The sequence below is a fragment of the Nothobranchius furzeri genome, chromosome 16, assembly GCF_043380555.1.
Source record: "Nothobranchius furzeri strain GRZ-AD chromosome 16, NfurGRZ-RIMD1, whole genome shotgun sequence".
NCBI lineage: Eukaryota > Metazoa > Chordata > Actinopteri > Cyprinodontiformes > Nothobranchiidae > Nothobranchius > Nothobranchius furzeri.
The window spans coordinates 52,267,556-52,294,951 of record NC_091756.1 but is presented as its reverse complement, the minus strand read 5'-3'; the positions used below and the strand labels follow the sequence as shown (position 1 = coordinate 52,294,951).

Here is a 27,396-nt window from a genome sequence, read left to right as displayed (position 1 = left end):
CTCTAGATTTTAGGAATGTAAAAAAAATATCGATATGGCAACATAATGTGATTTTTTTTTGCTGCTACATTATATTGAAATTCAAAAGCTGTTTATCGAATTTTTGGAAGAATTTACATGCAAAGATTTGCTTTTCTTTAGGTGCAATTCAAACATCGACCACTAGTTGGCAGCCATGTGCAATGGGTTTGTTTCCACCATTGAAATGTAAATCTCTCCATTATGGGTCAGATACCTCATGTAAAACATGTTAAGTACCAATTTGGACTGTTTATTGAATGTTCCTACAATAAATTCAGTCTAAAAAATTGCTAATATCATCTGGCTGAATGTATCACAATATATTGTAGCGTCTCCCCTGCATCGTGATATGTCTTGTATCACCAACATTTCCCCAATACAGCTCCCTATACTGGATTTACTGTTCTGTCAGAATCATCACCTATGGTCAGGAGATTAGGATGAGGGCTGAAAGAACCAGAGATACTCTTCCTGTATAGAGTAGCCAGGTTCCGCCTCAGATTTAAGGTGATCTCTGTCAGCTATGTAGACCGTCTCCTCCTCTTCAAAAAGAGTCAGCTGAGGTGGTTCTTAGGTGGATCACACGAGCACACCTTCACAAGTCAACTTTAAGGATTAGAAAGAAGAATGAAAGTTTTAAAAGGTCTCATAGGTTTCCTAAACTTAAAGATATGGAGAAATTTTCCCGTTTCTGTTACTTTGAGCCAAAATAAGAACAGGTCAAATCTGAGCCCGAGTTTAAACCTGCTGCTAAAAGCTGAATGCTGCTCATTTCAGCTGAGTCTTCTCAGAACAAGAGGTCAGTTGATGACTCTTAGTTTGTATTGGCTTGAGTGTAATTACAGCATGAATCAGTCTAATTGACCGGTTAAAGGTCAGCTGCTCCACTTTTAATTCTTTTTTTTAAACTTTTCTCCTGCCTTATGTTCTCTCATCTTCACTTTTCTCCATCATCACCTGTTCTTATCACCCTTTCTAAACCACTACGTTCTGCTGATTCCTGCCCCAATTACTCAGCTCTCCTGTCAAAAATGGTCTTCTCTCTCTCCTTTTCCTCAGTGTTCTCCTGTTTTTTCTTGTTGTTCTCAGCCTTCTTCATGCTCATCTCCTCCTTACAGCTGTGAGTTGCATTTCTTTCTGTTAGATTATTCCCATCATGAAGCTGCAGCTCTTCTGTTTGCAGCTAATTTGAGTTCCTCTCATCTTGAAAAAGTGATCAGCATTAATGAGATCATCTGAACCATTTAGAAGCATGAAGATGCTTCACAACTGAGACAAATATGTCAAAGCTTTTGTGTAAAAATGTCAAGATGCTTATGAAGGAGGCCCTTCATCATGATTCTCCTGCATGCTCAGCAGTGATGCAGGAACTTTTCTATCATTCACCTGCTACTTGTCTTTTAAGGTCTCTTCAGACTAAAAACAAAATCTGTCAAAGCTACAAAAACCTTTTGTCAGTTTTTTGGGAGTCCGTACTCCTTTCTGTTGAGCGATTGTGTAAGAAAGATTTTAAAATCTCATGGAGGACATCTAGACGCTGCTCAGCAGGGAGGGTCATGGAATTGCTGTGACTCAGAATGGATTCTGCACCTCCCAACCATTCCCAGCTCCGAAGCAAAGTCTGATTGTTGCTTGTCCTCCTGCCACACACACTCAGACACAACTTCTTACTCCACCACTAAGGTGTCATTCATGCCTTTAAACCTCCTGGCGTGCTGAAATATTTCATTCACTGCAGGCTTTTAGAAAAAACTAAATTATTACTTTTGCTGCCAATTTGTTCCCCTTTCAGGGTGGAAGGTTGTGTTGTTATTCAGGTTTCAAGGAAGGTACAAGCACCTGAAATTCTACTGAAAGCGTGAGAGAAAATAAATCCCTCTGCAAGATTTTGGAAGGCAGCCCAGGCAGTTTAATGTAATAAGAATAAAGCAGGTGTTGATAATGTCAGAGATAGAATTTTAACTGATTGTGGGTCCTCAAGTACAAAAACATAGAAAAATCTCAGCACAAACACAAACGACACATGGTAGCTTTAATTTGACCTGCTGAAAGGATGTACATTTAAATGAGAAAAAAATTACTGATCAGACTGTTAAGAAGATTTTGCTAACTAGTAAAGATACACAATCAGGCATTGATAATATTGAGGTAAGGCCCTTGAAGCTAGCAGCAGACTTTATTGTTTCCCCGTTCTCATATATAATTAATTTAAGTTTGGAGCAAAGTGTATTTCCTTCACAATGGAAAAAGGCAAAAATTATTGTGCTGATTAAAAACAATAAAGAGGCATTTTCAGGTCAAAATAGTAGACCAATCAGTCTATTACCTGCCTCGAGTAAAATCATGGAGAGGGTAGTTTATGAACAAATTCAGTTATTTCTTGGTGAATGGGTTAAATACAATGTGTCAACATGCATATAAAAGGGAGCACTTTACCACCCCAGCATTAACTCAGTTTGTTGGGTAAATTATGGATACATAATTTTAAGTGAAACTCATCCAGCTTATTCTTCCCTGGCAACAGACAGGCGTTTGACCTTGCATCTTCCCAGTCCTGGCTTATCAGTAAGAACGCCCTGTGCCAGCGCATGCTTGTCTCCCTAAATGTGTGTGCGTTTTATCATTTTCTGTGTGTCTTTTAATAAATACTCTTGAGAGGGCTTTGGTCCGACGAGAGAGCAAAGAGACCACCGACTCGTGCGTATCATTTTATCTCTCTCTCCACTTTGGAAAATCTAAATGGTATTTTGTTAATAAGATTAAAATGGGTTAAATTGATCAGCTTAATGATAAAACCCCTGCGTGGTGAACTTTCCCGTCAGGTAACCCTGGATGGGAAAATGAAAATACCTAACACAGATAACAGATGATTGGTTGCAAGAAATTGACAATAAAAACCTAGTTGGAAATGTGCTGCTTGATTTAAGGGCAGCTTTCGATGTTTTAGACCATAACACTCTTCTTAAAAATTTAAGGTGTTATGGATTGGAACCTTCTTCTGTAAAATTGACTGACAGTTATCTCTGTGATCGAGAGTATACAGTTTATTTTAATGGCAGCTACTCTGAGACTGAAAGGATGTGTTGTGGAGTGCCCCAAGGTAGTTGTTTAGGACCTTTGTTGTTTCCCATGTTTATGAATGACTTGTCTATGGTGTTGGATCGTGCCACAATGGCAAATTATGCAGATGATATTACATTATACACACCAGCGAAAACAGTATTACAACTTAATACTGTTCTAAATAAGGAACTAGAATCTGTTAGATGGATCACAGCAAACCATTTGATAATAAACACAAATAAGACTAAATGTATGGTAATAGGATCTAGACACTTTTTTAAAATGAATCCACTCTTAAGCTTGACCTTGGATGGTAGAATTATTGAACAGGCTGATGAGTTTAAGTTATTGGGTGTTATTGTTGATAATAAACTCTATCCTGGGTGAATCAGATTAACTACCTGTTGAAAAAAAATGGGAAGGTATAGCTATTATCAGACATTGTAGGAAATTCATTCCATTGCACTTAATTAAGAAAGTAGTTCAGTCCTTGGTGCTTTCACACTTAGATTATGCCTCTGTGGTTTGGTCCAACACCAATGAAAATTGTCTAGACAAGTTACAAATTGCACAAAACAAGGCAGCGTGCATGGTATTGGGGAGTCCGTACAGAACCAGTGTAAATGTGTTACACAATAAGTTGTCCTGGCTAAAAGTAAGAGAGAGATTGGAGTTTTCATTAACAATGTTTTTTAGAAATATTACGGCAAAAACTCCAAAGGCAATTTATTCCACGTTGTCTTTTTTTTCGCGGATAAACATGATTATTCCACAAGTCAAAGATAAAGCTTGGACGATGTGTGTTACCTATGTGCAGAACAAATCAAATGCGGAAAACTGTGGTCTATTGTGCAATGGTGGTATGGAATAAACTACCAGGATTTCTGTTGAGGGAAATTGATAAAAAATGTTTTCAGAAAAAACTTTGAATATTTTTATTTTCCCAAAGATAATGTCAAGCTAAACATCTTCTGAAGTGAGCTGTATTTCAAATTTTAAGAATGTATTTTGTTATGTTTGGGCTTTTGAGAATTGAATTGCAATTTTTTCTACACTGCAATATTATGTTGAAATTAGTTGTGTGTGTGTGTGTGTGTGTGTGTGTGTGTGTGTGTGTGTGTGTGTGTGTGTGTGTGTGTGTGTGTGTGTGTGTGTGTGTGTGTGTGTGTGTGTGTGTGTGTATGGTCATGTATGAATGATGTGCACAATATGTGTATATATATAAAATGTAATGACTCTATGAGATGAGACCACAGGAAGCATAGCGGCTGTATGTCAGCAGCTAATGGGGATCTTAATAAACAAACAAACAAACAAACAAACCATGGAAACAGATGGATATTATAGTAATTTTAAAAATGGTAATCAGTCGTATTTTATCAACATGTTTTAAAGACCCCTAAGACATAAAATGTGATCCAGATGACTGAGATTTGAGAGCAATTCAAATCAGATTTTATGGTAGAGCAAAACTAGTTCATGTCCTAAAACCATCTAAAGAACATGTTAGAGTTTTAATGGTACATACATTTCAACGTTCTTAATTCATTTGGGTTAATTCTGTTAAGTTTGGACAGAATCTTTAGAAGGAATGATGAAGAGAAAATCTGAGTTTTGGCTGATTAGCTGCTTTATCGTTTATCACTCAAGTAACACATAATGCAAAAATGTGCAAAATGTTTAAAACATGCATAAAAAACAAAAACCTGGATTTCCACAACTATCTATTATGTATTAACAAACAAGGAATGCAATGTCACTTTAAAAGTTTAGAATGTTTAGAAAAGTTAGAATGAGTTGATGTCCAACCGTCTAGAAAGTAACACTTACAGTATTTTGCCTGGATTCATTTCCAGTGTTGAAAATGAAATCAAATGAACATCGACAGATGAAAACGACACAGGAGATAAACGTTTCAAATTTTACTTCTAGGCCTTATATCTGGACATGATGCACAACTTAGATAAATAGATGTATTAGGAACAGAGATATTTTGATTAGCAGAAGTGTACAAAAAAAGCTGAATGTCTGCTCTTAGTTTGGGTTCTGTCAGATCAGACTGACTTAATGGTTTAGGGTTGGCGTGTAATCTAATCCTGCCATCTCCAGAGGGCAGGAGTGACGTTAACTCATTCACTGCCATTGACGACTATAGTCGTCATTTTAGATCCAACCGTTCGCTGCCAATGACAACGAAAGTCGTCATTTGCATTTTTTTTTTACCGTTTGAGCATCGGAACGAGCCCCCGCGCCAAGAGAACAAACATCTCAGCTCTGAAGCCGATCTTCATCCGCATACGTCACACATCACATGATCAGGAAGCAGAAAATTCATGTGTTAGTAGATCGTTTTGGGCCGCTGCTGAAAAATAAGTGAGGCGCGAACCAGAAAAGCGTCTGCCCATCACAATTCAACAACGGATTATGAAAGAATGGATAATGCTCGAAACACGCGGATTCTTCCTGATGTAAGAGGTGAGTCTCTGCTTGGTTGTTTTGGTTGTTTTGGCATCAACATCATCCTAGCGCACAACGTTCTGTCACTCTTAAAAAAACAGTAAAAACGGCGAGAAACGCTGGCAGCGAAGGGCTTTAGTGATCAGGAAATGGCTGGCAGCGAATGAGTTATCATCTACTGGTCACAGAAGACTTCAACTGAAGACGATACAAACCTCTCATTAGTTAGAAGAAAAGGGAGGGCCAGACTGGAAGTCAACAAGTACAGGGATGAAACTTACCACTCCAAGGTGAACATTACCAAAAGGACGAGAAGTTTAGGGAAAGATCCCAAACACAGAAGCTCATCCAAGAGACATGGTTTCTAACTCACTAGTCTTCACTGCTGATGAAACCTAGTCGCATTAAATCATGACCCAATCGAAACAATTTGTCCACAAGTTTGAAAAAGTTGAATCAAACTCACTGGGAAATCCTTCATCAGGCAGCAGGTTAATGACCCTCAACACCTCCAGAAGTTAAAGGTTCTAGACCAGCCCGGTTCATCTCCAGTCCTAACCTCTACAGAAACCGAATGTGCTAGAGATGGGACACAAGGGATTAAACAAACAGCGTCAGTCTATTTAGGGCAATAGTTCGGTTTTCTGATGATGATCACAGACTGATCATTAAAGCTGCAGTTATCATCTCAGCTATTGTTTAGTGATTAATAATACAATACTGGTCAAAATAAACTAGTTGAATATATTTTTGTTTGACGCTGTTAGTGATGATGTTTCATCTTTACTGGTGGGTAACAGGTGGATTATTTTATCTTTGGACTCTGATTCCTCCGTTTATTCCACGAAAAGTCCAGATAACAGCGTGAAGAGATGAAAGAAAATCAATGCACGTGCACGCTCATGAACACACAGCACACACACACACACACACACACACTCTCTCTCTGTTCTCAGAAACCTGTCTGTCGACTGATCGCCACTCTGAGGGATCAATGGTCCTGTTCAGAGTGTCGTGTACCTGACATGACGTTTGATCAGCTGACGCTTTTAATGTCAAAGCTCTTCTCCCATGACAAACTCAGATTTGTTCTTCACATTGAATTCATTATTCAACAACCTCTAAACTAATGAATAAATTTGTGCTCATTTAAAATTCTCCTTATCTGATGCAGCCCTGTGATGAACTTGAAACCTGTCCAGGGTGTCTCCTGTGTCTCAACCATTGACTGCTGGAGTTGGATACCAGCTCTCCATGACCCTTAGTGAAGAAAAGCTGATGAACTGAACTTCTGAAATTGGATCCAATTTAAGTTTCTGTAGGAGATAAATATGTTTAAGCATAATCTATGTGTATGTGGATCAACAATGCTCCCAGTTAAGATTAAAGTGGTTAAACTGGAGTAGTAGCTAATCTAATCAGCAACGCGTCTGCATACAGGAAGCAGGAGAAGCATTAATCAGTGACAAGATGGTTGAGACAAAGTGTACAACCAGCCCAGATCACACAGGGAGGATATGTTGTGACCATGAGCTGGAGAAGTTACATTTTCCTTTTAATTAAAACACCAGATTTAGTAAATGAATCATAAACTTTCTGTGCCCGGCTGGGCACAGCGCGAAAAGGAAACGTGGGTCTCATTCCATGGGCTCACCACTTGCGGGAGGGGCCAAAGGGGTCAGGTGCAGTGTGTGACGGGTGGCAGTTGAGGGCTGGGACCTTGGCGGTCTGATCCTCGGCAACAGAAGCTGGCTCTTGGCACATTGAATGTCACCTCTCTGGTGAGGAAGATACAGCACTCTGGGAACAGCCTCTTCGTTCAGAAATGTCTTTCTGTGTCTTACCCTCTTGCTTGAGGGTGTCATTGATGGCCTTCTGGGCAGCAGTCAGGTCGGCAGTCTTACCCATGATTGCGGTTTTGAGTAATGAACCAGGCTGGGAGTTTTTAAAAACCTCAGGAATTGTTTGCAGATGATTAGAGTTTATTAGTTGATTCAGATGATTAGGTTAATAGCTCATTTAGAGAACCTTTTCATGATATGCTAATTTTTAGATAGGAATTTTGGGTTTTCATGAGCTGTATGCCAAAATCATCAATGTTAGAAACAATAAAAGGCTCAAACTACTTCAGTTGTGTGTAATGAATCTAATATACAGTATATGAAAGTCTGTTTATCAGTACATTACAGAAAATACAGAACTTTATCACAATATGCTAATTTTTTGAGAGGGACCTGCATTTCTACTTATTTGATAAATTACAGATTTAAGCCAAAAATAGAATCTGGCTGACATCAGATGTTCTCTCATAAATTGGAATACTTTCACCCTTTTATCAAAGTTACTATGTTGCGTAAAATCAGTGAGAATAAAAAAGATCTGAAAAGTAATTTCTAAGATCACAAAATCAGATCTAAAACACCAACTAGAGGAAACATCTGGATCCTTGTGAGGCAACCAGCTGCTGCTCCATCTCCTTCAAACACAAACATCTCACCACCTGGTTCTTTAACAAGACTTCAACACTTCCCACATTAGGCCTGACCCACTCACACTCTGCCGTCACAGCGCCTGGTTCTATTCTGAGCAGCTTGGCCGAGTCGGGATGAGGCCGGTTCTGCAATCCGATGATGAATTAAAGATAAAGACATCTCCACGAGCGTGTGAGTCTCATGTCTAATTAACTTATTTCTCCTCAACACGTTTGTCCTCATTAGTCCATCTGTGTGTTCTGGACTGAAAACAGCAGCTCTCATACGCACACGGTGTGACTCAAACAGTAAGGGTGTTGCTGTATTAAGAAATAAGGGCATGTTATAAAAGTTCAGTCAGTGGAACTGATTTAATGACTGAATGAATCCAGAGGAAAATAGGTAGCAGAAGTAAAAAGTAAAACTGTTTCTGGTTTTGTTTCAAACAGATATTACTTTAGGACTGTCTTTTCTGTGTGCAGTACGCTCAAGAAGAGAAAATTTGAAAAAAAAGCATGGTGGGTTTCAGACGTGTGCTTCTCTGTTCCAGTCTGTCACTAGTGCTTTTAATGTTTTAGCTCATCATTTCACTAAGAATGGTTACAAAAACAAGTTTCCAAATAGACGATTTGAAAAACTTAGTGGTTACTAATGCCGAACCTACAAATGAAGCTGACCCTTAAACTCTCACAAGCGGACGCTTTGTTGCTCTCCTTAACAGCTGGGGGTGAAGATGCCACTTAAATTTTACTAACAGCCCAATTCCATGAGGGAGAAGGGGCAAAAAAGTTTACCTGCAGATGCTCCGATCAGCAGGTAGGACGAACAGTTCCTGCGGCTGAAAAGACCCTCCGCAGCTGTCAATCACATCCGTTGCTTATTATTCAGCCTAGAAACCAGCAGAGTTCTCCTGATGCCAGCTAACACAGTTCCCTTGTCCTCCACCATTGCCTCGTACTCATTACTGCAACCATACAAGGCACTCTGCTTAGCATTAACCTGCAGATTTAACTGGAAGCAGGACTTTCCTCATGTTTAAGTTCATCTACAGCCATACAATCTGCCCTAAAATCCAAAATAATACCGAGTTAGAGGGTCAACTAGGAAACTCCAGTATCCTCCACAGTTGTATGTTGTAGAACAGGGGTACTCAAATGCAATGGTCCGAGGGCCACTTAACAAAACGACCTTGAGGTTCGAGGTCTAGTCCAGAGGGGATGGCGGCGGATCATTACACAAGCCTACAATATAATAAAACACTGATTATACCTGCACAGTTCCTACCCCTCCTTGGGGGTCCCTGCCTTGGGCCTATTGAGTACCGCTGCTGTAGAATGACGGAGCCATTTCCTTGGTCATCCACACATGTGACTAAATTTTGGCTTAACATGAATTTTACAAGATCAGTGAAACAAATAACTTAAATTTTCAGTGCTGTCAAACTGCTGTGCAGCTTCATTTGTATCACAGCCACTGAGGAGACACCCAAGCTTTGGATAAAAACCTTAAACAATCTACCAAAGAGGCAGAAAGTCTTGTTGTTCACTCTGAAAAAGACATACAACACACTTCCTGTGAAAGGTTTCAGCACTGAGTTTGGTGTCAGGAATCAGCAGCTCTTACTGGAGGTTTATTCACACAATGTAGCTAACATGTTAACAGCCGGGACACAGTTTTTACTGTCTAAAATAAAATAACACTCTTATTCCAGCTGCAACATGTAAACACACACCAGTCACTAACGTGCGTGGTTGGGATTATTGGCAGACCGATATTGAGCATTTTCTAAACATCGGCATTGCAGAATTTCATTTAAATATATTTTTACATTCACTAATAACATCAGCATAATAAATACTCTAAAATAACTTTATTTAGGTGTCTGACTTTAACACTGAGCAGTGCACAAAGTTAAGATTTAACAGTTAAATTCTGAGTTCAAACACTGATTGCTGGTTTGTCTTCCTCCAGAGGGCTCTTCCATGAAGAGAGCTAAAAAAGTCGATCCTCATTTAAAAAATGCTCGCTTGAATTAGCGCACTTGATTTAGTCACTGAATCACCAGTTCAGTAGCTCATCAAGTCCCGCAGAAGCCTGTTAATTACAAGCTGATTGAAATCAGGTGTGTTAACCCTTTAAGCCCTGCCATAGAACAAGTTTGCCAGAACTTATATTTATATATTTACATGATGTGGTGCCATTTTGGGAGTATTTCAACTTTCTATACATCAATACAACCCTTATATTCTCAATTATATATATTCAAAGTGTTCATGGCAACAAAATTGTTTACTAAAAGTGCAATTATCCATACAGAAACTGAAAACCCTTTTTTTTGTTTTTACACATACGTTTCAGTATACAGAAATTCCACAACTTTATCCCTCAAAATTGTCAATGAAAAAAAGTTGCACACAATCCTTTCAAACAACAACAAATTTATTTGAAGTGCCTCAATAATTTACTTTCTGAGATATACTCATTTATATAAACTATAACAAAAACAAAAACATAAATAATAATAATCAGCAGGAGTGTAAAATAATAATGTTGAATATTTGTAGCTAATTTTTTTGTCATATATAGTTTTCCTTTTCTCTCACTAATAATAATAACAATAATAAAGAATATTGCATGAATTTATACGTGAGGAAACTGAAAGTGAAACGTAAACGTCCTCCGGCGCTGTAATGGAGGCAACTCCTTCGAGGAGGGAGGATGTACCGTCTGGCGGGCCCGTGATTCATCAAGATGTTAATAGTGGTGTGTGAGTGTGTCGGGAGTGTGTAGTGGGTGTGAGATGTGTTTTGGATGTGTTTGTCTAAACGTATAATTGCGAAAAAGCACAAGAAAAAGCTGAAAGACTGGGACTACAAAGAACTACAATTTGTGTGAAAATAACGTCAAAGCATGTGATTGGGTGAGTGATAATCATGGAAGAGTTCATGTTGACAACGTGATGACGTTTATATTAGCGTGTGAAGCCCTGTGAGCTCCAGATCAGAACAACACTGCATCTGTGTCTGAATGAAAACGCTTTTCTTATTTGTGCATTTTCGTTGTTTTTTGCAAACTCATTAGCGGAAATACACAGCGCTCTGGGATGTGTGCAGTGTGTGAGATATAAGTGCAACTCCTCTGGTTTAATATGCAAAAAAATGTAGTTCTATCTTATACAGTTTCAGTTTTACAAGCATTTGAACTCAGATATGCAAATGGGAGCGCCGGGCAGGGAAACAACACTGCTACGACCAGGATTAAGAACTTCTGCCTTAGAGAATGAGAGGAGCTTCAGGTTAGCCTCATTCTTGGAACCAAATTTGGGGAAATTGAGCCGGGATTGTCAGAGGGAGCCTGTCTTTTGAGATTAGCTCACTATGTGGAACAGTCCGACCATAATGTACATATTATGGACGTCATGTTGGACTTCACTGATCTTTTGTTTGACTGGGACATTAAACCTGATGAGTAAAGCTTCTGTCTACCGTGATCTGAAGAAAGACAGAATGTTTTCTGTTGATTCGAGGATTAAAATCTGATTAGCTGTGTGTAGGAGTATCATCTGACAGAACTGATAACTGATAGTAAACAAAGATTTCAATCCAAACATTTTTTTTTTTGTTGATGCAGCATTTTTCATGACTGGGGCTTTATTTCCTCCTGGGAACAGAGCTTTTTTAGTGATGTTTCTTTATTATTATTTTCTCCTAGCTGTATCAGATTATGCGTCATGGACAGATAAACAAGCAATGTTTTGAACACTTAGTAGATCAAAGTTTAAAATAAGGTTTAAAGTGTCCTAAAATAAAAACAGAAATGTAAAATTACATTTTTTAAACCTAAATTCCAGTCTCTTGTAATAATAATGCCAGATCTGAGATTAACAGAGTGAAATATTGTAGCAGAAGGAGGATGTGAGCCTCTGCAGCGTATTTAATCATGTCTGTAGCTGAGCTCCAGCTGTTTTAATCAGTGATCCTCTCAGTAACTGATTGGTTATAGATGTCATAAGTTAATACCAGCTGGTGTTTTTAGTCCAACTACCAGGAGTTCCAAAACTTGGTTCCATTTCTCCAGAATAACAAGAGCACGGGACAGGATGAGCTATTGTAAAGTTATGAAAGCTGGACAGTAACATAAGGGAGTAGAATTGCATTTTTACTTTTAATTCGTCAAACTTTTGTAGCATTGCATGACTCTTAAATAGGTACACATCTTCTGTTATAATGTTGAGGTTCATTTAAATAACAGAAATCTCTAATATAAAGTCAAAGTTAAAGTCCCATTAGTTGTCACACACACTGATGTGTGTGTGAAATTTGTTCTCCGCATTTGACCCATCCCCTGGGGGAGCGGTGTGCTGCAGACACAGCCGCGCTCGGGAACCATTTGGTGGTTTAACCCCCCAATCCAACCCCTTAATGCTGAGTGTCAAGCAGGGAGGCACTGGGTCCCATTTTTTTTCTAGGTCTTTGGTATGACCCAACCAGGAATCGAACCCTGATCTCCCAGTCTCAAGGCGGACACTCTACCACTAGGCCACTGAGCTGGTATATATGGTTATGAGCTGTGGGTAGTGATCGAAAGAGATCACAGATACAAGCAGACAACATTTATTTTCTCCGCAGGGTGCCTGGGCTCTCCCTTAGAGATAGGGTGAGAAGCTTGGTCATATGAGAGGGGCTTAGAGTAGAACCACTGCTCCTCCATGTCAAGAGGAGCCGGCTGAGGTGGCTCGGGCCTCTAGTTAGGATGCCTCCTTAGTGAGGTTTTCTGGGCACATTCAGCCAGGAGAAGACCGAAAGGGTGACCCAGGACACGCTGGATGGACTATGTCTTACGGCCGACCAGGGAATGCTTTGGAATTCCCTTGGAGGAGCTGGCCCAAGAGGCTCGAGAGAGGGACGTCTGGGCCGCTCTACTTGGGCTGCTACCTCTGCATAAGACTCTGGGTAAGCAGAAGAATATGGATAGCTGGATGGAAATTTCTAATACGACTCTGCTCACCCACGTCACCCAACCCAAACTCCACCTGCTGTAGGTAAAGCATTTGTAGGAGATTCAAAAGTAAACCCGTAAAGAGTTTCGAGAACTGCAATAAAACAAAGAATCCCCAGATTAAACCCATCATCCGCCGCTGGCTAAAAAATCATATCAGCTGGTCACCATCTGACACTCAACATCTTATGTCTGAAGAGTTTAAAAATAAAAGAACGAGCATCGATCGGGTCAGTGACACGAAAGTTCAAATCAGCTGATGACACCTTAAGGGAAATAAAATGTTCTGATCTAGTGTTTTATGAGATTAAATGCTATTTATGGTCAAGGTAAGATTATTCGTATATCACTTTTCAGTTAGCGAGCAATCCCAAAGTCCTGAGCAGAATAAGAATCAGCATAAAAACAAACTGTCCAGCATAATAAAGCACATAATATCACAAATTATAATAGTGCAACACAACAAAACACACAATAATAAAGCATTCAACTGAAATTTTACCTGCCATAAAAGCCAGATTATATAAGTGTGTCTTGAGTAGTGATTTGAAATGTCCCAAACTCTGTGAAGTACTTAGTTTTAAGGCCAGTCTTTCATTTAACACCAGCTCAGTTTAATCTGTATTTAAAACACACGTAAGACCAACTAAGTGTTGGCTTTATTTTAAAATCATTCAAATTCAGTTTCAGACAAACTTTATTAATCTATTAGGAAGGTTCATGTGGGAAATTCAGTTTCCAGCAGTGGCACATGGTAGAAAAGAAAAAAAAACTGTTTCAACAAGAAAAATGAATAGAAAATTAAAACAACATTAATAAAATCAATAAAAAAAACAATATGAAAATATGGCAATATATCAGCAGAAGGGGTGGGAATATCAATGGCATTGTTGATTCAGTCTATCGATCCAATTCCTTATCAATTCCAGAGCAGTTCAATAGGTGGCAATAATAGCACACGGCCTCCTGCATTAGAACTGTCGGTTTATTCATGATACATAATCAGTTGTACCTGCATTGGTTGGAAATATCTTTTCCAAATGTTCTCCTTCATGCTCCCTGTGAAGGCAGTCATCTTCTCTAGACTACTGTAACTCTCTTTTCACGTGTCTGGGCAGAACCTCCCTGAACCGTCTACAGGTGGTTCAGAATGCCTGTGCTCGGCTTCTGACCAAGTCCTCCAAACACACCCACATCACCCCGCTTCTCCTCCAGCTTCACTGGCTGACAGTCAACTTCAGGGTTCATTTCAAGATCCTGGTTCTGGTCTATAGGGCCTTACATGGACAAGCACCATCTTACATTGGTGATCTTCTTAGTCCCTACACCCCCGGCAGGTCCCTGAGGTCCAGTGATCAAAGCCTACTGGTTGTGCAGCACCAGGCTAAAGACCAAAGGTGACAGATCATTTGCTGCTGTGGCCCCCAGACTCAGGAACTCTCTCCCCCTGAGCCTGAGATCAGTGGACTCAGTGAACTCCTTTAAAAAACAGCTGAAGACTCACTTGTTCAAGCTGGCTTTTGTATGACCTTCTTCACCACTCTCTCTTTATTTTGCTCTCCCCACCTATTCCACCTTCCTCAGGATCCACTGATTTCCCTCTTTCCTGTTCACTCTCTCTCTTTCTTAACATTTTTTAATCACAATTGTCTATTTTTTGCTCATTTTAAATGTATTTGTAACCATTTTCTAAATTCTTTTTTATATTTTTAACATTTTTTGTTTTTGTGAAGCACCTCGTGATTTTTATCTTGAGAGGCGCTTGTGATGGCCACATCCATGTCCACACAACAGTGAACGTTAGTACACTCTTGCACTTTTATGATTTCAGTTTGTATGTTTATATTTCTTTGGATGTATTGCTTAGATGGCTTTAATGCATTAGTTCTAATTTTAAGCGTGCACATTTAGTTAAATGCTGTATTTTATGCCTTTCATTTGTTCAATTTAAGTTGATTTGTTTTCTCTTACCGGTGCTGAGGTTCTCCACTTCCTGCTTCCTGAGATGGGACAGGCAAACAGTGTTGAAGGGGTTCCGTCAGCTAAATACAGGAGGAGCTGATGGGGCCAAACCAATAGCTCCCTGAAGAGGGGACTGAAGAATTTCGTTTAGTTTATTATTTTGTCATTTGTTAATTAATTTAAGTTTGAAGTTGAATAATTGGGTTTATGGGTTAGGATGTTTAGGTTTATTAACAATCTGACTGTACTGATTTGTGGTTTTGGTTTTAGTTAGTAAATGTTTGTCTAGCAATCCCTATTGTTCATATGGTCTGATCAGCCAGTGTGTATATATGCCCTTGTGTGTCTTTGTTTGTTTTGTCGGTTATGGTTTCAGTCAGTCAGTATGTTAAGTTAGAAGTTTATTGAGTTTCAGTTTGTTTGTTTGACCTCTTTTATGAGCTTGAGCTATTTTTGTGAGGACATTTTAAAACAAAAAGGAAATTAAAGAATCTATTTTTGGAAACTGCCTGTGTTCCTCCACTCATTTGGCTTGATCCCTCACATTTGGTGTCAGAAGTGGGATCTGGAGGACACAGCATTTTTTTTTTTGCCATGTAGGCTGGAGTACGGACGAGGAAAGGCAACAAAGTGGAAATCAAGGAGACGGTGCAACAGTCTGATGTTGGGGAGATGGAGGATGGAGCTGCAGTCGACCTGGGGGACACTGAGGATGAGGAAATTGGGGAACCAACATTAAAGGATTTGACAAGTATTCTTCAGACCTTTATGGGACAACAAGATTTGAGAGATAAGAAGAGGGAGGAGAAGTCTGAACAACAGGAGCAGCGTTTTAAGGCTTTGCAGCACCAATTTCATCTTTTGCAGATGGGAATGCAGGCCCGAGCAACACCTGAGCTGGGGAGAGAAGATTCAGAACAGGTGGGAATTTCCAGTGATGATTACAACCAGGTATCTTCTGAACCTGAATGCTTAACTTCGACGTCAGCCACATCCTCCACAGGTCAGTCTTTGCACACAGCCCATTTCAAAATGGAAAAATTGACTGCAGAAGATGACATTGAACATTTCCTCACAACCTTTGAGATAATTGCAGTTGCCTACCGTTGGCGAAGCTCAGACTGGACTTTTCATCTGATTCCCCTGTTGACTGGTAAGGCTCGAGGGGCCTATGTTAATATGGACATTGATGATGCACTGGATTACCAAAAGGTAAAGACTGCCATTCTTCAAAAAATGATATAAATCCAGAAACATGTAGACTAAGGTTCCGTTGTCTTGATGTCCTGGATGAAAGCCCTAAAGAACTGTATGCAAGAAAGGAGCTGTATGAAAAATGGACTCCGCCTAAAGCTAAAACAGTGAAGGAGATTGGTGAGCTCTTAATCTTGGAGCAATTTTTAAGAATGTTGTGTCCTGAGCTTCAGGTCTGGATCAAAGAGCATAACCCAAGATCTGCGGCGGAAGCTGCTGCCCTTGCAGATGTGTTTGTGGCAGCCCAAAGCAAGAGTCAGCCGTGGAGCAACACAGCATGGAGAACAGCTCGAGACATACGGCGTCCACAACCTCTTCAACACCAGTGGGCAGCATAGAGTGTGGGTAAGGTCCCCACAAGGGAAAATCCACCTCAAAATGCCTCAAAGTTCAATAAAAGGATACCTGTATGCTATCTGTGTGGACAGGAAGGCCACACCAGGCCTGTGTGCCCCCAAAACCCAAGTCGATTAAACCAATTGTGTTTTTTGCCACATCAGATGGTGAAAAGAGAACCTGAAAAACATAATTCCAAGAAAATGACCACTGGGACCATAAATGGGCAGAAAATAGAAGCTTTATTGGATACAGGAAGCACCCAGACTCTGGTTCATAGGAAATGCATACCATTCAGTGACTTGGGCATGTCTGAACCAATAACAGTTTGTTGTGTGCATGGGGATGAGAAATCTTACCCCACAGCTGATTTGTGTATTGGGGTACAAGGGGCTACATATTTGCTAAAGGTTGGTGTGGCAGACAATCTACCTTACCCTGTGGTTTTGGGGGAGGATCTGCCTGTCATCTATGATCTGTTGAAGGAAGTGGAAAGCTGTAATGCAGCTGTGACAAGGGCTCAAGCAAAATCTCAAAGTGACCAATTTAAAACTCTCAGTACTTTGCCTTTCTTTGGCTCTGACGTGGAAGGACGACCTGGGAAGACTCGTAAAGCACGTAGTCAGAAAAGGCATGTTTATTGAGTTTCAGTTTGTTTGTTTGACCTCTTTTATGAGCTCGAGCTATTTTTGTGGGACATTTTACAACAAAAAGGAAATTAAAAAGTCTATTTTTGGAAATTGCCTGTGTTCCTCCACTCATTTGGCTTGATCCCTCACAGTGCTATAGAAAACATTTGCTTCTTCTTGTTTGGTGCAGTGTTGCTGTAGCTTTGTAGAGTGCGACAAATCTGGACTCTGATACTGTGGAGGTGTACATGTAAGGCTAATGACGCTAACATGATAGTAGTGTTAGCTGATTAGTTACCTGCACTAATAACAGGAGAGGATGTACTGCTGCATTCAAAACACGTGGGTCAAAACATGTCATTACCTCTAAGTTAACGCATATTTTGTGGCCAAATGCTTTTTCCTTCCCTCAATGAAATATCCACTATGCGTTTACTGCAAGTTACCCTGTTATCCTTTCTTGTAAAAAGTAACCAAACTGTTGTAGCATTTTTGCCACTTAGACGCCATGTTTCCTGCTTCCGTAAGCTATGCAATGTGCGTGGTGACGTCATTTGCGCCGACTGAAGTTGATAAGGGGAATTGTTTGCAAAAGTGTCAAACGATTCCTAGGAATTTAAACAACTGGAACCTGTTCTCAAAAAGAACAGGTTTTCAATTCCCAACTTGAATCAGCAGTATCTAAACCAGATCTTGATCATTTTGCACAGGTTAGTGCAAAGTCGATTAGTGTCTGGTTGGGTTCTGTCGTTGTCATTCCTGCTCCCCTCAATCCTCCTGGTCCCCCTACCCTCTAGTGAGGAGGTACAAAAAGTTGGCAGGTCCTGAACTCCTGATTTGATTATGCAGCCTGGATGTGGTCAAGCTGAAAAAGATTTTCTGGTTTCACTCTGGATCTGAAGACATTCATAAATCATGCTCTGACAAGAAAATCCAGATTGAAAACAAATGAACCTTTTAAACAGCAGCAGATCAGTGAGAATCAATGAGACCGTCAGGAAATTTCTTTAGTCATTTTCAATCCTAATCTCAGTTCTCAGAGAGTCAGATTATGACCTGCAGCAGGTAAATCTATCACACATTTCATGTTTTGTGCCACAAAGGCATACGTGTTGCCACTAATTTCTTTGAGAAAACCTCACATGAAGCTAACTTTATTCTGATGGTCATTTTAGTCACATTAAAGAATCAAACACACCTCAGTCTGATCTGATGGGTTATAGTGATCAAATGCATAAAACAGACAATAAAACTTCTCAGACAGAGGAAATAGATCTACAATCTCCACCAGTCATAAACAAACCATAGTACCAAGAGTTTTCATGTTAAAAAAGCTATATTTCAATCCTGATCAAATGAGCTGTGAATATTCACTTCAGTCTGTCAGTGTGAGGGTTGGTTCATCTAAAATGGGGCGACGGTGGCACAGGAGTTAAGTGCTCGCCCCGTAATCAGAAGGTTGCTGGTTCGAGTCCCGCTCAGTCTGTCGTTGTGTCCTTGGGCAAGACACTTAACCCACGTTGCCTGCTGGTGGTGGTCGGAGGGACCGGTGGCGCTAGTGCTCGGCAGCCTCGCCTCTGTCAGTGCGCCCCAGGGTGCAGAATGTGTGTGTGAATGGGTGAATGACATATTGTGTTGTAAAGCGCCTTGGGGGGTTCTAGGACTGTAGAAGGCGCTATATCAAATACAGGCCATTTACCATTTACCATTTAAAATATGAGCAGGAAGAACACTCTTTAAGGCACAATTCCTCTATTATCTTCCTAACCTTCGTCCTCCTCTAACCTCCCAACCCATTGTTTGCTTAGCCTGATTCCCTGCTAGCCTTTCTCAGGCATGTTTCGTTGCTGTTTGGGATACAATACCCTGCATTTATTAATGTTCTTTACTGTCAACGACCCATCAGCAGATCCATGGATGACTGGTACTGGGAAGATGAAAGCAGGAAGATGGGTATACAGATTAAAAAAGCACCAATATACGGAGAGAATGTAGCTAAGCCTCCTGGTTATTTTATTCTTCAAACACTTTTAGATCTGGAAATAAAACCAACCCCAATCTGTCAAGATTTAAAACTATGTGTTTCTGATTGAAGTGTTTAACTGTTGTTTTCAGACTCTAAAGGTAAGAGTAAGACGGCAGGTTTGATGCCACAGACTTTAACATAATGCACTAATCTATGTAGCTAAACTATTTATGTCTGATGGAGAAAAACTCCCAGACAGTAAAAGTAGATTTGTGACATGTCTGAGACACAGTCACCTGCAGGTTTTAGAGGCTTTTTTGCTTTAACACACCTGCTTTAAGTCATCACTAACAGGATTTTCAAGCTCGTAACTCAGTTGTGTTGAAGCAGGAAAACCACTAAAACCACTAAAACCAGCACATCAGTGTAGCTGAAGACAAGCATGCATTCCATTCTAATCAATCATCCTTAATCTCAGTGTCGGGAGAAAACAAGCAAACGATCAGCTGGAATCAGACAGAAATACGTCCCACATACATGCCAATGGGATTATGTGTTTCCTAAAGAAGAAACATTTCTGGAACTCTAAACAGGAGTGAGTGACATTATTCCCAGGAAGACCAGGATACACGCCAGGGCATAACTTTATTTCTGGTTTTTCAATGGCCTAACAATTTCTGCACACATCCCAAAACCAGAGCTGGTTTTTAGTGCTCATGGTCAGTTCTTTTTTTCAGAGCAGAAATGTAAGGAGTTTATAGTTTACGAGTAGAATTTAGAAATATTCCCAATAAGAGTTCTTAAAGAACAATAAACTGTTCTGCTTGTCTCAGATGGAGAGAATTCAACCCACCCAAACCAAGGCAGCTTTAGTCCATCCACCTGTCTGACCCACCTGTGACCCTCTTGTTCCCTGTGAGGTTGCGTAAGGTCAGGATTGTCTCTCTGTCTCTTTTTTATTTCTGTGATTAAACACTAATTCAGAGTGGCAGGATGCAGCCAGCCCTCGGTGCTATCCCCATGGGGTCGGATCAGCCTTACTCTGGCCCTGCAGAGCTGCTGACCTCTCGTTTATCTGTAGTACCCTCCCCTTAGGATGGTGGAGTAAAACACTACAGGCGTCCCAAGAGAGGTCAGCTGGACTCTGTAAACTCAGCAGACATGTTCCTGCAACTGAGGAGCTAAAGAGTCCATGTGTTCTTGACCAGGTGAGATCAGGAATGATGTGACTCAACTAAGTAATTAAAATGTAAAACACATGATCTAAATGTGGTCTGAGAAGACCCGCTGTTCATATTTGACTATTTGCACCATCTTTGATAAAATTGCTAGTAATTCAGATATTAATATCCTTCTTCTCTCCCTGATGTTTATTGTTGACATAATAAAAAAAATCTGAATTGGAATTTTTACATCAGTCTTTTTATTCAGTATTCCTGGCCTTCTGTCACAGAACAGCTAACATCTTCTTCTGAAATTATTAAACAAACTAAAGGTTTGTTCGACCTGAAACACACAATCAATAAAATGTCTCATTAGGACGGAGACAGCTTCAAATCTACATGAATATTAAGCAGAACAAATATCTGCCTTTATTATTTTCATTTCTGCTGTAATTAAACTATTCTCCAAACAACAGTCACTCATTAACACAGAGATGGTTCTGACAGTGACCCCACCTGTCTCCTGGTGAGGAACCAGCAGCTGACAGCAGCTTTGTCTCCAACCATGTATCACCCTCGTAGAAGATCGGAGCAAAACGCAGCCGGGCCGCCCACGGCACTCGGCCGGCTCTAGTGTGAATGTGGTGATAATTGGCCTCCCATCCACTTCAGCCACCGAGCCAAGCGCTGGCGGGTCGCTCGGCCAGCCACCTGTGGTGCATTATGGTCTGCACTCAGCTCTAATAAGAGCTAATCCTCTGTGATGAGCCCTGGCTGGACTGTGTGTCATCCTCCACGCAGGCTGCGTCTAGTTGTGGGGTGGGGACTTGTGTGTGTGTGTGTGTGGGGGGGGGGGGGGGGGTGTAAGGGACGGGTGTGTGATATGGTAGAGGTGGAACAGAAACACGGACATCCACAGAGGAGAGAAGCAACCAGATATACATGAAGGGGTGTGTTTGGGAGAGCTGTATTATATAGGGATGCTCCAATCAGGCTTTTTCGCTGCTGATCACCAATACCGATCACATGGACAGGCCATAATTTTTTATGAAGTTATAATGAGTGCTACAGGCTGCAAGATTTGGGAATAAAGGAACAATAGCATCACCTTAAATGACCTGTATTAATTTAGACACTTTTTTTAAAGAGAAAAAAATTAAAGACTTGCAGCACAATCACTGTTTGTTAATAGAGAGAGAGAGATACATAATACAATTTTAAGAATTTTTTAGAATTCTGAAATGTTTTATCCTACTTTCTGTGTTGGGATATGTTTTTAAATGTATGTATGTTGATGGTAAAAAAAAAAAACTTCCAAAACGTCTGAATTGTCAAAGTAAAAAAAGCTTGAAAATCGTGATCATGATTTTGCAAAAACAAAATTGTGAAAAAAAGAGAGATCCTATCTCTCCTGTCTTAGCTTCCCTACATTAGCTGCATGTTAAATTCAGAATAGATTTTAAGATCCTCTTCCTCACATACTCATAAAGCTCTTAATAATCAAGCTCCATCAGTGACCTGATTGTTCCATACATTCCTAAACAAGCACTTCGCTCTCAGACTGCAGGCTTACTGGTGGTTCCCAGAATATCTAAAAATAAGATGAGAGGCAGATCTTTTAGTTATCAGGCTCCTCTCTTGTGGAACCAACTCACAGCTTTAGTCCATGAGGCAGACACCTTGTCTACTATTAAGACTAGGCTTAAAACATTTTTATGTCTAGGGCCTATGGTGAAAATCTGATGTTAGCCTAGATGTGGACAAGTGGGGGAGTAGAGGGAGGTGGAGTGTACAGTCGGTAAAGACGGCTCTCCCTTGCCCTGCCTCCAACATTTCTCCATCTAAAAGGCTAGGTTATCCAGAGTTATCTCTGTAGTTATGCTGCTATAGGCTTAGACTGCTGGAGGACACACTGACCACTTTCTACACTCAACTACTTTCTTCTACAATTGGCTGGTGTTGGTGTGTGCATGTGTCTGCTCTGTCTTCTCGATCCCCAGTGAGTCATGGTGGATGGCTGCTTATACTGAGCCAGGATCCTCTGGAGGTTTCTTCCTGTTAAAAGGGAGTTTTCCTCTCCACTGTTGCTAAATGCTTGCTTAGTATGAGAATTGCTCTAAACACTCTGACACTAGTCAGTGACTTGACACAATTTGCTGGGTTCCTTCTGTAGGAAACTTTTTACTGATTGGCTTAATGAACTGACCTGCATTGAAATGTTTACTATGTGCAGTGCCTTGAGACAACTCGTCGTGATTTGGCGCTATATAAATAAACTGGAAGTGAATTGAATTGAATTTTTGTTTCCTTATCACCAACCCCTATTTCTGAGTACCGGGAGGTGAGCGAACGCAGCATTAGGTGATGGCAACGGACGCTAGGGTTGCAGTCAGCTCTGTGAGAGAGATGCACATGCATTGAAAGAGACACTCTGACCCGCTAGCTTGTTTGATTTTCTACATCTAGTCTCAGATGAGCCAAACATGTTATCAAAAGAGTTAATTATGGTGAATGCTAACTTGTCATCTTGAACTTGACCTATTTAATCTACCTGAGATCAAAATAAGGACTTAAGAATCTTGTCTGAATGTTTTTGTGTGTGTTTGTGGCACAGAGTAAAAACACTGAATCTGATCTGAGCAGAACATCTTCTCTTACACTAGCTGGGTAAAACCAGGTGCACTCAACGTTAGGAGAAAACATAAAAAAAATTGTCACGCACACTTGCGATCCGATTGCTTGACTGAAATAATTTCCGGCACGATGTTCGTCACTTTGACAGTTTTATTAGTTTCTGGTGGAGTGGCACGTAGAAAACACATCGAGGTGAGGTTTACGACCCGACCCGATGTGAGGAGAAAGTTAAAAACGGGCTGATGTTGGGAAAGAGATGATTAAAGAACTGAACCACTGATGGCTAACAGGATCCGTTCCTGTTTCTTGATTATTCAGGCACACAGTCTGCCATCTCCTCAGCCTCCCTATGGGAACAAGGAGCTGAAATTAAGCTCTGAAATGGAACTCGAGTGTTTGTCTCACTGAGCCCGAGCAGGCTTGATCCGCCCTGATGGAAAATAAAATACCAACAACTGGAAGACGTTTCCCAAAATTGCAAATTTGCATCCAAAAGAAGGAAGGTGAGAGGTATTATTTTTCTGCCGTCTGTTTGCCTGGCTCATTAGATGTAAAAAAGATGAGAAGAATGGGGAGAAGAGAAGGTAATGTAGACATAAAGTAGGAAAGAAATGCAAAAAGGCAGCAGATGAGAGCATGAGTCTGCTCCAGTTCAGACTGAAAATTCGCAGCAGGAGCTGGGCTGAAGACTGATGGTGGGAGGGGATGACAGGACAGAGACCAGTCAAGGTTCTGCAGAAATGCCACATTTTACAAAGCAAACTGTGAACAGAGAGATCAAGTGTCCAGAATATAAGCATTTTCTTTTTTGGATTTTAAAATAAAAGTCCAAAAAGAAGCTTGTTGAACAGAAAAAAAAGTCCACAAATGCATATTCAACTTGCTTCATGTCAGACTTTGTTCAAATTTATTTAGTTTTTGTTTTTAAAACCTAGTGTCAGGTGACCTGAGACCTGAGCTCAGCATGTATGATGAAGAAAAGCAAACTTGATAATAAGTCTTTGGTCCAAGTGGGACCAGAGCGTTGAAACAACAAAGGCCCTGGTGTCAGAAGGATCCGAACGAATCATCTAAAGTTGTACCATCTGTAAGCAGCAGCTTCAGCAGGTTGTTTCTCAACCCTTTTAGAGAATTAAAGTGACACTTTAAAATAAATCAAACTATTTATCTGCTCCTTTGAGTGAAGTCACAACTAAAACCTCACTGGCCCCAGATCTGAACACATTTATATTGGTGAGCCGCTCTGATCTAGTTGAAGGTTTGCCAAATTAAGATTCAGACAAAAACCTTCCTCTCACACACACACACACACACACACACACACACACACACACACACACACACACACACACAAATCAAATCTTTTGAACGACTCTTCAAAGTGACCAATGAGGGCCGAGTCCTTGTAGAGAACTGTTCATCTTGTCTCCCAGTAACACACTCCCCCCTCACGTACATCGGCGAATCCCCCCCCCCATCCCAATGGACATCGACTACATTTGTCATTTAACCACCCGACACCCCCCACCCCCAGAGATTGCTCCACTTCATTCAAAAGAGACAGTCTTTAGCGGGACTCTTTGAGGGAAACAGCTCTCGAATGAATGACTCCCTTCAAAGAGTCATCAGTCCGTCCCTACTGACCACATGTGACTCACCCTGATGCTGTAAGAAAAGCATAAAACGAAAACATCGCAGGTAAAAAGAAATGTGCCTTTTCTTCTCTCAGCTCTTGTTTTTATTTAATGTCACAATTACAACCCCCGTTCTTCATCTTCGTCAAATATACGCCACCAAAGGACAGCTGCTCCACGCATGTTTGATTCATTTGCAGCCTGGATGTGGCGGGGGGGCATTTTCTGCTTTAGCTGCAGTGCAAGTACTGGGCATTTTATGGTTTCACATTAGTCAAACATTTCCCAAAACACCGGGAAAACGTACTCGATCGCTAGAAGCTTTTTGGAAAATCAAAAAAATGAATAGTGGTAAGAAGGGTCTGAAAACCTACTAATCAGTGACAAAATGACTAATTTGGCAACACAGTTTTATTATTGTAAAAGTAAAACAAACAGATAAAAAACTGAACACAACTACAGCAGCTGTGGACTCGTGTTATGAAGGTTCTGTAACCCTCTGAGGTTCTTTGGACATCAGGAGACAGAAAACAATCACTTCTCCTTTCAATAGACTGTTATTGTGTGAGTGCTTGTCTTATATGCTGTTTAATTATCACTTATCCGTATTCAGGTGCTCACTAGCAGCAGGTCAAAGGTCACCCTCGGGTGAGCTGCATCTATCTGCATTCTTTTCTGTAACTTTCGGAGCTCTGATGAATAAATTAGAAGCGCAGCGTGTTTACCAGACTGAGCTGCTTATGTCTGAGATGAATAATGGATGAACTTGTAATAATTAATCCTGCTTACAGTTGGAGCATGGTGGAGCAATGGGACAGCTAAAAGCAGGACAGGACCTTGAGAGGCAGAACACCCGGCGCCATGGAACCAAAACCTGACAACAGGAGTCCAACTGAACGGGACAAATCTGACTTTTAATCTCCAGAATCAGAGACAAGATGGAAGAATCAGCTCCAGACATTTGATTACTATAAGCTATTGTAGTTATCAAATGATTATTATTATTATTATGATCTTTATGAACAATAAGTGATGCTAGTCCAGTCTGAAACAGGAAATAAAGGCTGACACAATCTATTTACTGAACATGAGATGTAATAACTCCCAGCTATCAGCAGGGGATCATTTGAATAGCAGCCATTAAGACAATGAAAATGAAAAGAAGTGGAAAAAATCAGGAGACAGAATTATCTGAGTTCAGCTTTCCATTTAAAACACAGCAAACTGGAAATTCAGCAGGAAAGTGTTGAAAAACAGACAACAGAAGCTTTCTCTCCTGAGCTCCTGAAGCTGTTTTGTTCCAGTGATGACTCATTTCTGCCCTGGGCTGCACAGGGGAAAAACACCAACCCATTTAAAAAAAACTGGAGTGTTTGTGGGCCCGAACATTACCAAGAAGAAAAATCCCAATTATCTTTCAGATAATGGCTGTCAACAAGCATTTAAACAGGCCAGATCCTTTGGTGTCGCCGAGGCCTCGGGGTAAAACCGTTACCCCGCTGCAGCTCACACGGAGGAAACACTTTGGGCGGAGGAGCTGAGAAACATGAGCTGATAAATAGAATTTACTTCATGAGAGGCAATTGAATCAGACATGTTTTTCCTTTTAAGCAAATGTCACCAAAACACAAGTCAAATTGGTTTTATTCATGAAAAAATTTAATTTCTCTTCGAAAGCTTGGGAGTTGTTGAAAATCCAGCATTTATTGTGCTGTTGGAGTCATTGAAGCATAAATAAATCAGTATTATCTGATTTAAATTACTCAAATTAAATAGAGATATTCCAGTAAAAAGGTTTTGATTCATTGCCCTGCAGTGGTCTGATGATTTTGAGAAACCATTTGTGTTCAAGGTAATTTTAAGTCTAGCATTTAAAAGCAGAAACTTTTGTTTTCTGGGCTGAATTTGATGCAGCAGACGAGAAAATGAGAACTCTCAGGATGTCCACAGCGTTCCTGATGAGGTGCCCGAGGTAGAGCCATCCACAAATGGAAAATGTTAAATGTTAATGCAATAAAGAGGCCAATAAAGAGGCAATATTCAATAACAGCCTGCTCTTTTCTTTTCCATTACTGTTTATAAATGTTAAGCACATGGAAAAGAAATTTTAGTCAGCTGCTGGACAAAAGGCAGAGAGCAGACAAAGAGAGGAGGGTTTTATCTCCTAAATTTTCAGATTAACCATTAAATCCAAAACTTTTAAGTAAATCAAAATGTTAAAGGATGATTTATTTAGCTAATCTTTCCATGGCACCCAGCTGTTCCAAAAACCTTCTTTTACAACGGGGCTCAAAGTGACAAAATTATACTATAATGATATTATACAATGATATTCTATTTTGTGGAACTTGTGTTTCCATGACAAACATTAATACTCCTGTTTTCTAAAAGTAAATAAAAGTGAGTCTCTGCCCCTGGAGGTGGGATGTTGGGATAAAGGAGAGATGACTCAACAGATAGAGACTTCATCTGCTGTAATCAGATGTGGGTAAACTAGCCAAAGACCATCCTCAAGGAAGAGTGGTATTACTACGAAGGCGGCAGGGAATGCCGAAACATGTCAGCAAACGGAACAACAAACCCTTCTCACTCTGTATATTGAAGAACAAAAGAAAATGACAGAGTAGTATTACTTTAACCCTCTCAGGCTCAAAATAAGTTTTGATAAAAGGATGAACAACTAAGTCCTTCAGGGGTACTTCTGAGTTAAAAAATGCTCATGAAACACGTATGTGGAGTAATCAGATAGGTAGGTTTTAACTGTTGCAAATCTGCAGCGCCTGCTTCCAGAGGGTTAGTGTACTTTCA

General features: G+C 40.3%; 1 protein-coding gene across 3 annotated transcripts in view; it reads right to left on the bottom strand.

Moving 5' to 3' along the window:
- The window catches only part of grid1b (glutamate receptor, ionotropic, delta 1b), a 716,034-nt gene that overhangs the window by 443,867 nt on the left and 244,771 nt on the right, over positions 1–27,396 (bottom strand). The window contains exon 1 of one of the 3 annotated variants that reach the window (XM_070545806.1): positions 6,008–6,122. The exons of the other annotated variants lie outside the window; for them this stretch is intronic. The gene's annotated coding sequence lies outside the window, so the exon portion shown is untranslated. Of the gene's footprint in view, positions 1–6,007; positions 6,123–27,396 lie in introns of those variants that run through there. 3 annotated transcript variants of the gene reach the window in all.